The 16,699-nt window shown below is 43.1% G+C and overlaps 1 protein-coding gene across 5 annotated transcripts in view; it reads left to right on the top strand.

Moving 5' to 3' along the window:
- Nucleotides 1–16,699, top strand: part of LOC135097710 (uncharacterized) — a 60,090-nt gene that overhangs the window by 26,471 nt on the left and 16,920 nt on the right. For 4 of the 5 annotated variants that reach the window (XM_063999701.1, XM_063999700.1, XM_063999698.1 and 1 more), the window contains exon 12: nt 6,436–6,601. The exons of the other annotated variant lie outside the window; for it this stretch is intronic. The gene's annotated coding sequence lies outside the window, so the exon portion shown is untranslated. The remainder of the gene's footprint in view (nt 1–6,435; nt 6,602–16,699) is intronic. 5 annotated transcript variants of the gene reach the window in all.

Here is a 16,699-nt window from a genome sequence, read left to right as displayed (position 1 = left end):
AAATATAAGGAAAGATTTTGGAAGGATAAAAAAGATATAGCATTGTTATTTGTATTTAGAATTGTCATGGAGAGAAAATGTCATTGTCTAGAGAGAGAGAGAGAGAGAGAGAGAGAGGCAAGATGTTAAACGATAATTGAGTCCATGGATTACGTTTGGCTTGACATTTTCATCTGCGTAGAATATATAGATTATGACCTCCTCCTCCTCCTCCTCCTCCTCCTCCTCCTCCTTTTCTTCCTCCACCGTAAATACATTTTTCCCTTTCCGGTTTTTTCTTTTTTTTTTTTTTTTTTTTTTTATGTAGGAAGGATACAGGCCAAGGGCAACAAAAATCTAATAAAAAAAAATGCCCACTGAAATGCCAGTCCCTTAAAAGGGTCAAAGCAGTGGTCAAAAATTGGTGGATAAGTGTCTTGAAACCTCCCTCTTGAAGGAATTCAAGTCATAGGAAGGTGGAAATACAGAAGCAGGCAAGGAGTTCCAGAGTTTACCAGAGAAAGGGATGAATGATTGAGAATACTGGTTAACTCTTGCGTTAGAGAGGTGGACAGAATAGGAGTGAGAGAAAGAAGAAAGTCTTGTGCAGCGAGGCCGCGGAAGGAGGGGAGGCATGCAGTTAGCAAGATCAGAAGAGCAGTTAGCATGAAAATAGCGGTAGAAGACAGCTAGAGATGCAACATTGCGGCGGTGAGAGAGAGGCTGAAGACAGTCAGTTAGAGGAGAGGAGTTGATGAGACGAAAAGCTTTTGATTCCACCCTGTCTAGAACAGCAGTATGAGTGGAACCCCCCCAGACATGTGAAGCATACTCCATACATGGACGGATAAGGCCCTTGTACAGAGTTAGCAGCTGGGGGGTGAGAAAAACTGGCGGAGACGTCTCAGAACACCTAACTTCATAGAAGCTGTTTTAGCTAGAGATGAGATGTGAAGTTTCCAGTTCAGATTATAAGTAAAGGACAGACCGAGGATGTTCAGTGTAGAAGAGGGGGACAGTTGAGTGTCATTGAAGAAGAGGGGATAGTTGTCTGGAAGATTGTGTCGAGTTGATAGATGGAGGAATTGAGTTTTTGAGGCATTGAACAATACCAAGTTTGCTCTGCCCCAATCAGAAATTTTAGAAAGATCAGAAGTCAGGCGTTCTGTGGCTTCCCTGCGTGATATGTTTACCTCCTGAAGGGTTGGACGTCTATGAAAAGACGTGGAAAAGTGTAGGGTGGTATCATCAGCATAAGAGTGGATAGGACAAGAAGTTTGGTTTAGAAGATCATTAATGAATAATAAGAAGAGAGTGGGTGACAGGACAGAACCCTGAGGAACACCACTGTTAATAGATTTAGGAGAAGAACAGTGACCGTCTACCACAGCAGCAATAGAACGGTCAGAAAGGAAACTTGAGATGAAGTTACAGAGAGAAGGATATAAACCGTAGGAGGGTAGTTTGGAAATCAAAGCTTTGTGCCAGACTCTATCAAAGGCTTTTGATATGTCCAAGGCAACAGCAAAAGTTTCACCAAAGTCTCTAAAAGAGGATGACCAAGACTCTGTAAGGAAAGCCAGAAGATCACCAGTAGAGCGGCCTTGACGGAACCCATACTGGCGATCAGATAGAAGGTTGTGAAGTGATAGATGTTTAAGAATCTTCCTGTTGAGGATAGATTAAAAAACTTTAGATAGGCAGGAAATTAATGCAATAGTATGGTAGTTTGAGGGATTAGAACGGTCACCGTTTTTAGGAACAGATTGAATGTAGGCAAACTTCCAGCAAAAAGGAAAGGTAAATGTTGACAGACAGACAGCTGAAAGAGTTTGATTAGGCAAGGTGCAAGCGCGGAGGCACAGTTTCGGAGAACAATAGGAGGGACCCCATCAGGTTCATAAGCCTTCCGAGGGTTTAGGCCAGCGAGGGCATGGAAAACATCATTGCGAAGAATTTTAATAGGTGGCATGAAGTAGTCAGAGGGTGGAGGAGAGGGAGGAACAAGCCCAGAATCGCCCAAGGTAGAGTTTGTAGCAAAGGTTTGAACGAAGAGTTCAGCTTTAGAAATAGATGTGATAGCAGAGGTGCCATCTGGTTGAAATAGAGGAGGGAAAGAAGAAGAAGCAAAGTTATTGGAGATATTTTTTGGCTAGATGCCAGAAGTCATGAGGGGAGTTAGATCTTGAAAGGTTTTGACATTTTCTGTTAATGAAGGAGTTTTTGGCTAGTTGGAGAACAGACTTGGCATGGTTCCGGGCAGAAATATAAAGTGCATGAGATTCTGGTGATGGAAGGCTTAAGTTCCTTTTGTGGGCCACCTCTCTATCATGTATAGCACGAGAACAAGCTGTGTTGAACCAAGGTTTAGAAGGTTTAGGACGAGAAAAAGAGTGAGGAATGTATGCCTCCATGCCAGACACTATCACCTCTGTTATGCGCTCAGCACACAAAGACGGGTCTCTGACACGGAAGCATTAGTCATTCCAAGGAAAATCAGCAAAATACCTCCTCAGGTCCCCCCAACTAGCAGAGGCAAAACGCCAGAGGCACCTTCGCTTAGGGGGATCCCGAGGAGGGATTGGAGCGATAGGACAACATACAGATATGAGATTGTGATCAGAGGAGCCCAACGGAGAAGAAAGGGTGACAGCATAAGCAGAAGGATTAGAGGTCAGGAAAAGGTCAAGAATGTTGGGCGTATCTCCAAGACGGTCAGGAATACGAGTAGGGTGTTGCACCAATTGCTCTAGGTCGTGGAGGATAGCAAAGTTGTAGGCTAGTTCACCAGGATGGTCAGTGAAGGGAGAGGAAAGCCAAAGCTGGTGGTGAACATTGAAGTCTCCTTGACACAGACCCTCTACTAAGTACAGGCGTGGTCAAAAGTGTACCATTTTGCACTCATTTTCATTGTGTTTAACTTTTGCTCAATATGAAGTGTGGTCTGCTGACAGCCTCCTTACAGAATAGAGAACAGATAGTGTGTCGGTGGGTCAGAGGACTTGAAGACTGAGAAAATGTCAAAATGTTCGATGCAGTGAAAGTCAATACAGAATGTTACTCGACTTTTGTTCATGCTTGTACTCGTATTGCGTTTTGTTCCGAGGCCTCACAACTCCGCTTCCCTCATTCCGCCGCATTCAATAACTGTTCCGCGTGCGTGCGTCAGCTGTGATGTGTTGCAGTTTTTCATCACCATATTTCACGAGTTCCGCGCCCCTTCAGACCTTGTGAAGCAATAATTTGTGTGAATTCTGACACACGTGATACCAAATTTATTGTCGGAAAAAACATGAGCTTGTAGCAACGCATCATCACCACCCCTACAAATTTACGTACATGCATACATACCTTCTCTGTTCACAATTACACATTGAACTTAAGCTTCAACATTTAGTGACATTTATTAACTCAGAGGTTCTTAACTGAGCAAAAATATAAAGACACTAATAAGAGCAACGACTACTTATTTTGCTGCCATTATCTTTCGAAATTAGAGCATGGACTTACGCTACAACATTCTATTAAACTCAGGAAGCCAAGGCAGTGGAAAGGTGAATGGCGTCATCAACCTTCATCAATTTCTCACGTGTGTTTAGCGTAGTACCTTATGGCATTTCCTTGGGACGACCTGTTCACCTTATGGTAACACGTTAATTATTCTATTTCATCCGCAGGAGCTGGGTTCGGAAATAGCGGTGATTTACATTTACTGAAAGAGGGAGAAAATATCACCTCGGAATGAGGAAGATTGTTCACTTATTCGCGGTCTAATTGTTCTTTAGCTGTGGTTAGGTTTGGCTGGTCAGGTCAGGAGTCTGTAGGCGTTGGTTGGACGCGAATACACAGTTATTGAGGTGATTAAAAGTACTCCTGTAAAATGCTACGTGGCATCATCAAAGCGAGGGAGGAGGGAGGAAGGGGGAGCGAGCCCGAGCGACCTTGAAAACAGCTGAGAGATGATGCCACGTAGCATTTTACAGGAGTACTTTTAATCACCGCAATAATGTTGTATAATGCTTATCGGTAAATTGCATGCTTTTTAACACCTCCGTTGCTCCGTGTTGCATGCTGCCACCACCCCTCCCCAATCTCTCTCTCTCTCTCTCTCTCTCTCTCTCTCTCTCTCTCTCTCTCTCTCTCTCTCTCTCTCTCTCTCTCTCTCTCTCTCTCTCTCTTCGATTGCCACAGAGCATCACGCACTCATCCCTTCTCTCCAATACCTCAAACATTCCCTCGTCCCGCCACATACAACCACACTGCTCGCCGTCTAGTCTACACTCACGTATAACAAAATAAAAGGCGAGTAGAACACAGTAAAGAATGCAATTTGCACCGACGTAAAGTGATGGAGATTCCCCGAGGACGCTAATGAAGTCTTATTACTCATCCACTCAGCTGGGTAACTCGCTGAAGGGGGAAGGAATTAACTAAGGAACCCACCCACACACAAACACTCACCCACACACACACAAACACACACTCACACACACACAAACACACACTCACACACACACACATACACACAAACACACACACACACACACACACACACACACACACACACACACACACACACACACTCACTCACTCACTCACTCATAGACACACACACACACACACACACACACACACACACACACACACACACACACACACACACACCACCATCACCACGAAGCAAATATTCTCTCACCTCTCAGCAAAGACTGGCCCTCACAAAAAGTTTGTTTCAACCTTCGTGCGATAAGTAGTAATGCAGAAGTTCATTCCTGTATGCCCAAAAGTATTGAGTAATGGTACAAGGTGTAGTGTAGTGCTGCTTGGAGCGGATTTGTCGGTTCAGGTTAACACGATATCCTGCCCGGAGAGAGCATTCCTGAGCACCCTTGCTGGCGCCCTCTGGCAGTGTGTCAGTGAGGACACTTGGCGAGGACAATGCACCGTTTTTTGGAAAGGAAAGTGGAATGTTCAGGTAACTCTGCATGCCGAAGTGAATACTGAACGTGTGCTTACGTTTGTTGCTCCTCAGTAATCACCCACGCCGGTGCGGCGGCCGAGGCGCGCTGCTCTACTGCTTTAAACGTGGCTTAGGGAAGTGGCCTGAATCTCCCCAAATAAGACACGTACAAAAATATCAAATGCAATGAAAGCTCAGTGGATACACACACACTTCACTGCCTAATACCGTACCTCACAATTTTATATAATGAATTTTATTTGGGACTCAGTAATCATGTTGTTAGTGCTGGAACATTAGGGAACTTTAAGAGAAGATTACACGGGTTTATGGATGGGAATAATAGATGGAAATAGGTAGGTATATTTGATACAGGGACTGCCACGTGTAAGCCTGGTCCCTTCTTGCAGCTTCCCTTATTTCTTATGTTCTTATATACCATTTAAGTACTCACACACACACACACACACACACACACACACACACACACACACACACATGTATCAGAGAGAGAGAGAGAGAGAGAGAGAGAGAGAGAGAGATTAATACCAAGACCACCTGGTAATATAATCGCACACTAATAGAATTCCGGGCAATACGCAATAAGTTCATTACTCCCTTATTAAATATAGCTCCTCCTACAAGGCGAGGCAACACACACACACACACACACACACTAGTAATAGTAGTAGTAATAGTAGTAGTAGTGGTAGTAGTTGTTGTTGTTGTTGTCTTAGTAGCACCATATCATATTAATCAGAATCATTGTAGAGCAGAAATTACATAGCTTCTTGTGCCGCCCCCTCCTTTCTCTCTCTCTCTCTCTCTCTCTCTCTCTCTCTCTCTCTCTCTCTCTCTCTCTCTCTCTCTCTCTCTCTCGTTTAGTGTAGCAAGGAAATAGAATATAATTATTTTGCATACCACATTTCATAGTATTTGTATTGAAACTATTGGTAATGGGAATAAAGGTATTTTACAGAGAGAGAGAGAGAGAGAGAGAGAGAGAGAGAGAGAGAGAGAGAGAGAGAGAGAGAGAGAGAGAGTCGAATAAAGCATCAATATTTAGTCATGCTGAGCTCCAGTGATCCTCTTACGCCACGATGGAGAGAGAGAGAGAGAGAGAGAGAGAGAGAGAGAGAGAGAGAGAGAGAGAGAGAGAGAGAGAGAGAGAGAGAGAGAGAGAGAGAGAGATGGATGCTACTCTTATATGTTCTATAACGACTATGATGATTATTTTGATATACTACTACTACTAATACTAATACTAATACTAATACTACTACTACTACTACTACTACTACTACTGCTAATAATAATAATAATAATAATAATAGTAATAATAATCCTGCTGCTGCTACTACTGCTATTACCACCACCACCACCACCACCACCACCACCACCACTACCACTATCACCACTACCATGACTACCAACACCACAAAAATTAAAAACATCACTAACAATAATAAACTCAACCATCTCTCTTTCTCCGACAGACTCAAAACAGACCACCACCACCACCACCACCACCACCACCACTACCTAACGCTGTGTCCAGGCTGGAATGTGTGACCTCTCTGCCAGGAATGTCACCGTCCTCTCACACTCTGACACCAAGTACCTCACAACACCTGCAATACTACACCTCTGAGCCCCCCGGAGGTAAAACGTGATTTTTGAGTTGTATTGTGTTTGCTAAAGTGTTTGCTTCAAAAGAAATGGTTACTTATTTATTTTTTTTTTTTTGTGGATGTGTGTTATTTACTTGTGTTTGTGTGTGTGTGTGTGTGTGTGTGTGTGTGTGTGTGTGTGTGTGTGTGTGTGTGTGTGTGTGTGTGTGTGTGTTTTGCCCTATATATATAGAACACATTTTTGAGGTAGAACAGTTTACGTGACAACAACCACCGCCATCACCGCCACGCATGGAAACACTTGCCTGGCTCATTACGAGAAGTTACAGCAATTTCTTCCCCGCGTCCTGAGTCTTGTGATCTTTTGAGCCAAACTTACCCCGCAGCTTACGAGTACTTAACACGAAGCGAGTTTGTGTAATTATTTATGTTTGTCTGAGTGGAGCCAATTTGAGCGTGTGGCCCTGAGTGAGGCGCCACACCTGCCTGGCTGCCCTCTTCTAGTCCACGTCCTATTCTTTTTCCTCTTCGTCTTCGTCTTTTCCTTTATCTTCCTCTTCTTTTTTCTTCCTTTTCCTCTTCCTCTTTTCCTCCTCCTCCTCCTCCTCCTCCTTTCAGAAATTTTCAATCAATCAGTGCTCCTCCTCCCAGCACCCTATCACCTGAGTTCTCCCTCTTCGTTTTCCATCACAAGATTAAGCATGGTTCCAGCACAACGTAATCCTGGATAGAAAAAAAAAGCTATGGGTGTTTAGATATTGGTCCTGAACTGCTGGTGCAATAATATAATGTCAGTGCAGGCCATAAAATAAATTGGCTTTTCTTTTCCTCCTTTTTTTTTGTGTGTGTGGAAATGACATTTTGAGCGGACTTTTTTGTTATTCATTTATTCTATTTCCTATCTTATTTTTTTTTATTTATTTACTTACTTATTTTTTTGTCTTTGATCGGTCTTCCTGATACGTAAAATCCTTATAAGGCATGAGATACAGACTTCATGATCTTGGAACACAATATTATTTGTTGCTTTACTAACCGACTACATTATTCTGCAATATTCATGGAAGTTGGAAGAAACAAATGTGCAGCAACATAATACATACAAATTACTGGGAAATCCTTCGACAAGCCCGCTGCATGAATACTTTTAGATAAGCACGTCGCATCAGCCTTTCAACTGACGTAATTCACTCCGGCATAATTTTAATTTCTTTTAAATAACATTAAAGTAACAGACAGCTTCGTTAGCCACAGTAGGGCTGTTGCTGGCTGTTCTTTCCTTTGCATTTCTTTGTTCCTCCTCCTCCTCCTCCTCCTCCTCCTCCCTCCTCCCTCCTCCTCCTCTTCCTGTATTTCTGAGGCACCAAATGAGAATAGCTAAATATGCATTTTACGCTAACACTAATTAAAACTAAGCATGAGCTCTGGTTTTTTGCCCTGTTGTTAGACATGGTGGGACGTCACCGCGTCAGCGTGTTTTCGTGAGCGTGATGATCCTCATACAGCAGCGGTGAAGAGCGAGGCACGTTCCGGGGAGCTCGTAAGTTCCATGTGAATCATGAACTGTACTCTGCTTCACCAAGTCTGTCTTTGCAATTTTGCCACCTGAGGGCACGCCATCATGGCAAGTCTGCCACTGACTGATGCTCTTCCTCGGTGACTGGTTTGCATATTCTCGTCTTGTTTTAAAAAGTGCGGCAAATTTATTGTTTCTACCAAATTCATTGCTTAAATACACGATACCAGATTTTTTTTTTCTACTTGGACAATGAGGTGCCATAATAATAGGTAAGAATTTTAGTAGAAATTCAGTATTCTTCTTCAGACAAACGTGAATTGTCCTGCACGAAAAAAATGTAGCAACGGTGCTCGTCAGTACACAACTTGGTGATCCTCGTACAGCGAATGGTGTCTGATGTGAGGGTTGCTGCGAATGCTCAGTGGCAGACGGCAGAGAAATGGCAAGCTTGTTCTCGTATCGGCCAAGAACACTGTGATTATCCAGGCTGTGATTACTGCGACCATTGCTGCTTTGACGTGGTGTCTGAGGCGCTGCAAGGACGTAAGGCTCCCGGTGGACTGTGTGTGGTGGCAGAGCTGTCTTGATATTCCTATCTTGAAATAATTCCAGTCGTTGTAAATGGAAAAGAAAAAAAACGAGTTTTGGGATTTACAAGTGAAAGGGATGAAAACTAACTACTGACAAACACAACAACAACAACACGCCCTCTCAACCTCTCCACCACCCACCAACCACTAGCCACCAACCAGAACATCTCCACTCCATCAACCACCACCACCACCACCACCACCACCTCCCCAAACTCCCCAAGCCGCACCCTCTCTACTCACACACACACACATACACACGCACACGCACTCTCTCTCTCTCTCTCTCTCTCTCTCTCTCTCTCTCTCTCTCTCTCTCTCTCTCTCTCTCTCTCTCTCTCTCTCAAATCTTGCTCTATGACAGAGGAATTATGAAACACTCAATTGTTTCTCCTTCCCTTCACCAAATATACTTCAAAAATTAAGCGTCAGTACCTCAGCTGATGGTACTTTGGTGAGCTTCACGTGTCATCACCTGTTTGCATTACGTTTTTTCCCCCATTATATATCCTTCTTAATCTCAATCTTCATTTCTTCACCTTCCTTGCACTAACAGTCTTCAGAGATCAAGCGTCAGTACTTCAGTTGATGCTACTTTGGTGCGCTTCACGTGTCGTCACCTGTTTGCATTACTTTTCCCTATTTCATCTCCTCAATCTCAGTCCGCGCGTGTCCATTATAAAGAAATGGGGGGGGGGAAGTATTCTCTCGTGCCAACAGTGTACCGTGTGGTGGAGAGGGAGGCGTAGACATTAATTAGGGAGCAATGACCCTCTCCCCCAGCAGCCCTGACTCAACAGGTAGTCCTTAGTAAGTGATTAATTACCGTTTGCTACGTATTTACATAACGTTTGTTGCTCACCGCCGCGACACAGGTGGTCCTCATGTTAAGAAATGCTTGCTTTTTAATTTTCTTGTTGCTTATCCTTCACGCGCTGTATTGAACTGAACTGAAAGGGGAAACAAGAAGTGATGTGCAGTCTTTCCATTTCGGCGGAATGAACCTTGCTCAAGTTGCTTTTTAATTTAATATTTCGGATAATTATGAAATAACACTTGTTTTCACTTGAAGATTAGATTATTTTAGGTTAGGCTCACTGTTTTCATTGCTGATCCATGCATTATGTAGATCACGAAAAAAGGGGGATGTCTTGCCGAGAAATAAGTAGTGTTCTGGGAATTAGTTAGCGAAGGTTATTTCCCTTAAAACGCAATATCTCTCAAAAGCCTAAATGTTTACCGGTGTGCCGCACCTATCCCTCTCCGCTGTGGTGAACTGAAAGGTAACAGCGCTCACCTTTCCGCTACGTGACCACTGAGCATTAGCACAATCAGGTAAGAGTGATGGCGTGGTGCTGTGAGCCGAGCCGAACACTCTGGCGGCGATCAGTCCGGCGCCGTACAGTGTTTTTTCTATATATATTGTACTGTGCTCAACTTGTATTGATTTCTATACTGAGATATGGAGTGTGCTGTATTCTGAGTCCACAAATCATTAATGCTTGCAAATTTGAGCATTTGATACCTGTCGAGATCAATCCCCCCCCAAGCACACACACACACACACACACACACACACACACACACACGCGCATTACTACACGGGTCGCTTACTCGCCCCGGGTCTCGTACAACACAGAGGATTCTCTCCCATAAAGTTGTACCATGAGAACCTTTGCCATCGCCGCGACACACAGCACGCCCCTCCTTCCCCGCCTCGGACCCGCTGGCTTGGCGCTCCTCTTGTCCCGGTGAGCACTGAACATTGCACCGTGCCGTGGCTCATGTCTTGGCTCACACTCAAACTCAACCGGTCGTCAGGTGTTGCCTCACTTGACGTGCTGCACGATTATCATCCGCTGAAATGCTTGCCGTGACTTACAGGCGGAAAAACTCTGTACCACAGCAAAGTGAGGATAGGATCTGTCTTTGGTGAGAAAAAGCATCATTTGTTTACGATGTTCGATATATGAAGCTGTGTTGTACTTTTAAAAATTGTGTTGTAAGATTATTAATTTCTATTGTTTGAACTTGATTCATTAGGAGAGCTGATGTTGTTCTAGGCCCGCATTAGGTTTTTGTTAGACTACGTGAGTCACGTAAAATAAATTAGATGAATGGTATTTTTAATCGAATTCAAGTCTGCCGTGCATTATTTTACCAGTCCTGTGTCGCGGCTTCTGTAACAAACTGTAACAAACACTGCAGGGGATATTATATTGGGAGGAGGCAGTAGACACCTGCCGAAACGATAATTACTCCCAGTGAGGTCTAAAGCACTGTTCAGGGGGTGCTGTGAACTTATCATTAAACCCAGCTGTGACCTCACTGAACGTTTCCCTTAGTGTCTCACAACACAAGGGGGCAGTCACAGCCTGCCCTCTAAAGACAACTCTCTTCCTCCATACAAAACTACAAGCACCTAATAACACACACACCCTTCACTCAAAAATTTTTAAATAATCATGGCGACTCCTACACCAGCCTCGGAGTCCCCATCTGGGGAGGGGACCATAAAATTAATGTCCCCAGGTCGGACTGCCTTTCTGTCGACGACCCTAAGTGTCTTGACACCCCCCTCAACTTTTTCTTCATTAACTTCTGCAACATTCGCGGTCTAAGATCTAATTTTCAATCTGTAGAACACCACCTCTCCTCTTCTAAACCTCATCTTCTTTTCCTCACTGAAACTCAGGTGTCTGAGGCAACTGACAGTAGCCCCTTTTCTGTTCCCTCCTACTTTCTCTATCCTCATTTTCGATCCAAAGCTGGATGCTGCGTTTATGTGCGCAATGACTTAACCTGCTTTCGTGCCCACGCTCTTGAATCTTCCGAGTTTTCCACCATCTGGCTACGACTACAGAGTCACTCTCAAACTAAATTTATCTGTGCTGTATACCCCTCACCTAACTCCTCTGACTATAACAAATTCTTTGACTACTTAACTTCCAAAGTGGAGCACATTCTGATCCTCTTCCCTTTTGCAGAGATCTTCATTCTTGGAGACTTCAATGTTCACCACCAGCTTTGGCTTTCCTCTCCCTTCACTGACCATCCTGGTGAACTAGCCTACAACTTTGCTATCCTCCATGACCTAGAGCAATTGGTGCAACACCTTACTCGTATTCCTGACCGTCTTGGAGATACACCTAACATTCTTGACCTTTTCCTGACCTCTAATCCTTCTGCTTACGCTGTCACCCTATCTTCTCCGTTGGGCTCCTCCGATCACAATCTCATATCTTTATCTTGTCCTATCACTCCAATCCCTCCTCAGGATCCCCCTAAGCGAAGGTGCCTCTGGCGTTTTGCCTCTGCTAGTTGGGGGGATCTGAGGAGGTATTTTGCTGATTTTTCCTTGGAATGACTACTGCTTCCGTGTCAGAGACCCGTCTTTGTGTGCTGAGCGCATAACAGAGGTGATAGTGTCTGGCATGGAGGCGTACATTCCTCACTCTTTTTCTCGTCCTAAACCTTCTAAACCTTGGTTTAAAACAGTTTGTTCTCGTGCTATACATGATAGAGAGCTGGCCCACAAAAGGTACTTAAGCTTTCCATCACCAGAATCTCATTCACTTATATTTCTGCCCGGAACCATGCCAAGTCTGTTCTCCAACTAGCCAAAAACTCCTTCATTAACAGAAAATGTCAAAACCTTCCAAGATCTAACTCCCCTCGTGATTTCTGGCATCTAGCCAAAAATATCTCCAATAACTGCTTCTTCTTCTTTCCCTCCTCTATTTCAACCAGATGGCACCACTGCTATCACATCTATTTCTAAAGCTGAACTCTTTGCTCAAACCTTTGCTAAAAACTCTACCTTGGACGATTCTGGGCTTGTTCCTCCCTCTCCTCCACCCTCTGACTACTTCATGCCACCTATTAAAAATTCTTCGCAGTGATGTTTTCTATGCCCTTGCTGGCCTAAACCCTCGGAAGGCTTATGGACCTGATGGGGTCCCTCCTATTGTTCTCCGAAACTGTGCCTCCGTGCTTGCACCTTGCCTAGTCAAACTCTTTCAGCTCTGTCTGTCAACATCTACCTTTCCTTCTTGCTGGAAGTTTGCCTACATTCAACCTGTTCCTAAAAAGGGTAACCGTTCTAATCCCTCAAACTACCGCCCTATTGCTTTAATTTCCTGCCTATCTAAAGTTTTTGAATCTATCCTCAACAGGAAGATTCTTAAACATCTGTCACTTCACAACCTTCCATCTGATTGCCAGTATGGGTTCCGTCAAGGCCGCTCTACTGGTGATCTTCTGGCTTTCCTTACTGAGTCTTGGTCATCCTCTTTTAGATATTTTGGTGAAACTTTTGCTGTTGCCTTGGACATATCAAAAGCTTTTGGTAGAGTCTGGCACAAAGCTTTCATTTCCAAACTACCCTCCTACGGTTTCTATCCTTCTCTCTGTAACTTCATCTCAAGTTTCCTTTCTGACCGTTCTATTGCTGCAGTGGTAGACGGTCACTGTTCTTCTCCTAAATCTATTAACAGTGGTGTTCCTCAGGGTTCTGTCCTGTCACCCACTCTCTTCTTATTATTCATTACTGATCTTCTAAACCAAACTTCTTGTCCTATCCACTCCTACGCTGATGATACCACCCTGCACTTTTCCACGTCTTTTCATAGACGTCCAACCCTTCAGGAGGTAAACATATCACGCAGGGAAGCCACAGAACGCCTGACTTCTGATCTTTCTAAAATTTCTGATTGGGGCAGAGCAAACTTGGTATTGTTGAATGCCTCAAAAACTCAATTCCTCCATCTATCAACTCGACGCAACCTTTCAGACAACTATCCCCTCTTCTTCAATGACACTCAACTGTCCCCCTCTTCTACACTGAACATCCTCGGTCTGTCCTTTACTTATAATCTGAACTGGAAACTTCACATCTCATCTCTCGCTAAAGCAGCTTCTATGAAGTTAGGTGTTCTGAGACGTCTCCGCCAGTTTTTCTCACCCCCCCAGCTGCTAACTCTGTACAAGGGCCTTATCCGTCCATGTATGGAGTATGCTTCACATGTCTGGGGGGGTTCCACTCATACTGCTCTTCTAGACAGGTTGGAATCAAAAGCTTTTCGTCTCATCAACTCCTCTCCTCTAACTGACTGTCTTCAGCCTCTCTCTCACCGCTGCAATGTTGCATATCTAGCTGTCTTCTACCGCTATTTTCATGCTAACTGCTCTTCTGATCTTGCTAACTGCATGCCTCCCCTCCTTCCGCGGCCTCGCTGCACAAGACTTTCTTCTTTCTCTCACCCCTATTCTGTCCACCTCTCTAACGCAAGAGTTAACCAGTATTCTCAATCATTCATCCCTTTCTCTGGTAAACTCTGGAACTCCCTGCCTGCTTCTGTATTTCCACCTTCCTATGACTTGAATTCCTTCAAGAGGGAGGTTTCAAGACACTTATCCATCAATTTTTGACCACTGCTTTGACCCTTTTATGGGACTGGCATTTCAGTGGGCATTTTTTTTATTAGATTTTTGTTGCCCTTGGCCAGTGCCCTTGCTACATAAAAAAAAAAAAAAATATTGTATGTCTTCACTAATTCACCTCTTTCATAGTTGCTTTCTTCCCCCTGCAGCAGACGGCTCCTTCCTTCCTTCCTTCCTTCCTTCCTTCCTTCCTTCCTTCCCTCTTGTGGCTCAAACTTTTCCGTCCCTCCTGCTCGCGTCCATCGGTTTTCCAGGGGAATGTGGACTCAGATATTCATGTATAAATTTCTTGGTGTAAAATATCCCCTGATAAATGTTCGTTCTCATTCCACGGAAACTCATTCTTGCATAATCTCTCCCGCACCTTCCCGCTGAATGTAAAAATGGACCATCCCTGCCTTCCCTCCGACACCTTCACCTCCTGCTGTGCACTCCAATACGGTCCTTATTCTTGTTCATTTCGTCTACCAACCTCTTTTTTCTCCATCACACCTTCACGTCCAGCAGTGTACTCCAACAGATTCCTTATTGCCACATCACCAACATGGGAGTATCTCGTATACCTGTCCATAAGTGAGGTGCTACTACTATTACTATTACTACTACTACTAATAATAATAATGATAATAATAATGATAATAATAATAATAATAATAATAATAATAATAATAATAATAATAATAATAATATTTTTTATACTGATGTTGCTGCTGCTGCTGCTGCTGCTGCTGCTACTGCTACCACTACTACTACCACTACCATTATTACAACTACTGCTGCTCCTCCTGCTGCTGCTGCTGCTGGTGCCGCTGCTGCTGTTTTTTTTTTTTTTTATGCAAGAGGAGCACTGGCCCTGGGCAACAAAAAGAACGAAAAAAATAACCCACCGAGATGCCAATCCGTAAGGAAAAATAAAAAAATAAGATTATCCAAAATTGGAGGGCGAGTGCCTTGAAACCTCCCTCTTCAAAGAGTTCAAGTCATAGGAAGGAGGAAACGCAGAAGCAAACAGGAAATTTCAGAGTTTATCAGTAAAAAGGATGCATGGATGAGAACACAGGTTAACTCTTGCATTAGAGAGGATAGAAGAAGGACAAAGAAGTATTACTTCCTCCGCAGAGTGCTGGGCACCAACACACAAGCTTTCTTCATAACTCTCCTGTAACATTTATTCATCTGCTTGTTTTAGCTATTTATTTATTTATTTATTTGTTCTCTCCGTGGAAGAACACACCGCGCCCTCCTCACTGACGAGTGAGGGGCAGCACGACCACACCGCAGAGCAGTGACACGCGCAAACACACACACACACACGCACACACACACACACACACACACACACACACACACACACACACACACACACACACACACACACACACACACACACACACCCATCTTATCATTTGTTTGAAATATAAATATCTCTACTTAGATATGTATCTGAGAGAGAGAGAGAGAGAGAGAGAGAGAGAGAGAGAGAGAGAGAAGGGGGGAATAATAATAATAATAATAATAATAATAATAATAATAATAATAATAATAATAATAATAATAATAATAAATTGTTTATTGCATGAAACATGGTTATTCATTTGATCATACACAGGTACAAGTAAAATAAGAAAGCAAATGTAGCTACATCATCAGCTTAGCGTAAGGCCATAAATGCTAAAATGATGAGATAAAATCTATGAGAAATACTATAAAATACTATAAAATAATACCTAAAATAAAGCTAAAACTAAAATAAGACTAGAAACAAAATTAAAATATTGGAGAAATCTAGCTGGATAGTGTAGAAAATCAATACATGTGGAGACCTAATTCAACACATTTAACAGTAGATTTCTAAGACTAGATTTGAAACTGTGTAGGCTTCCGGAGGTGGTAATATAGCGAGGGAGCTCATTCCATAACTTGGGCCCACACACCGTAGTGGCCCTGGCACCAGTGTCTGTTTTAGTTCTTTTTATATACAGGTTATTTCCTTGTCTTGTTGTGGTGGTTGTGTTATCTCTGACTGTGGGAAGGTTCAGGTACCAGTCTGGGTATAGTCCATTCATTGATTTATACACTGTAGTACACTTCTCTAAATAATATTTGTCTTTCACAGTCAGCCACTCTAGGTCTTTTATGATAGGAGTCACGTGTTCATATTTTCTTGCACCTCCAGTTACAACTTTAGCAGCAAAGTTCTGTAGTTTTTGTACAGTATGAATGAGAGTTTTGTTGGGAGAGCCCCAGATACAAATACAATAATTAATGAGGCTAAGCACTAAAGACTGAACAATAACTTTACGAGTGGGTTTGTCAAAGTTCTCACTAACTCTGTTTATAAACATTAATGTTCCCATTATTTTAGTATTTAATTCAGCAATGTGCACATCAAATAACATGTATTTGTCAAAATAGACACCCAAATTTTTTACATGCGTAGTCGGGTATATATGTACTCCATTACAATTTATAGAAATGTCAGGGGGAACATGGGCTAACAGTTGCCTATTTCCAATGAAAATGCATTGCGTTTTTTTGTTATTTAATAATAGACCATTTGTTAGGAAATAAAGTTCTA

Source organism: Scylla paramamosain, unplaced genomic scaffold, assembly GCF_035594125.1.
Source record: "Scylla paramamosain isolate STU-SP2022 unplaced genomic scaffold, ASM3559412v1 Contig29, whole genome shotgun sequence".
NCBI classification, from domain to species: Eukaryota; Metazoa; Arthropoda; class Malacostraca; order Decapoda; family Portunidae; genus Scylla; species Scylla paramamosain.
Note: the sequence above shows the minus strand (reverse complement) of the source record. Positions and strands in the feature narration are given on the sequence as shown.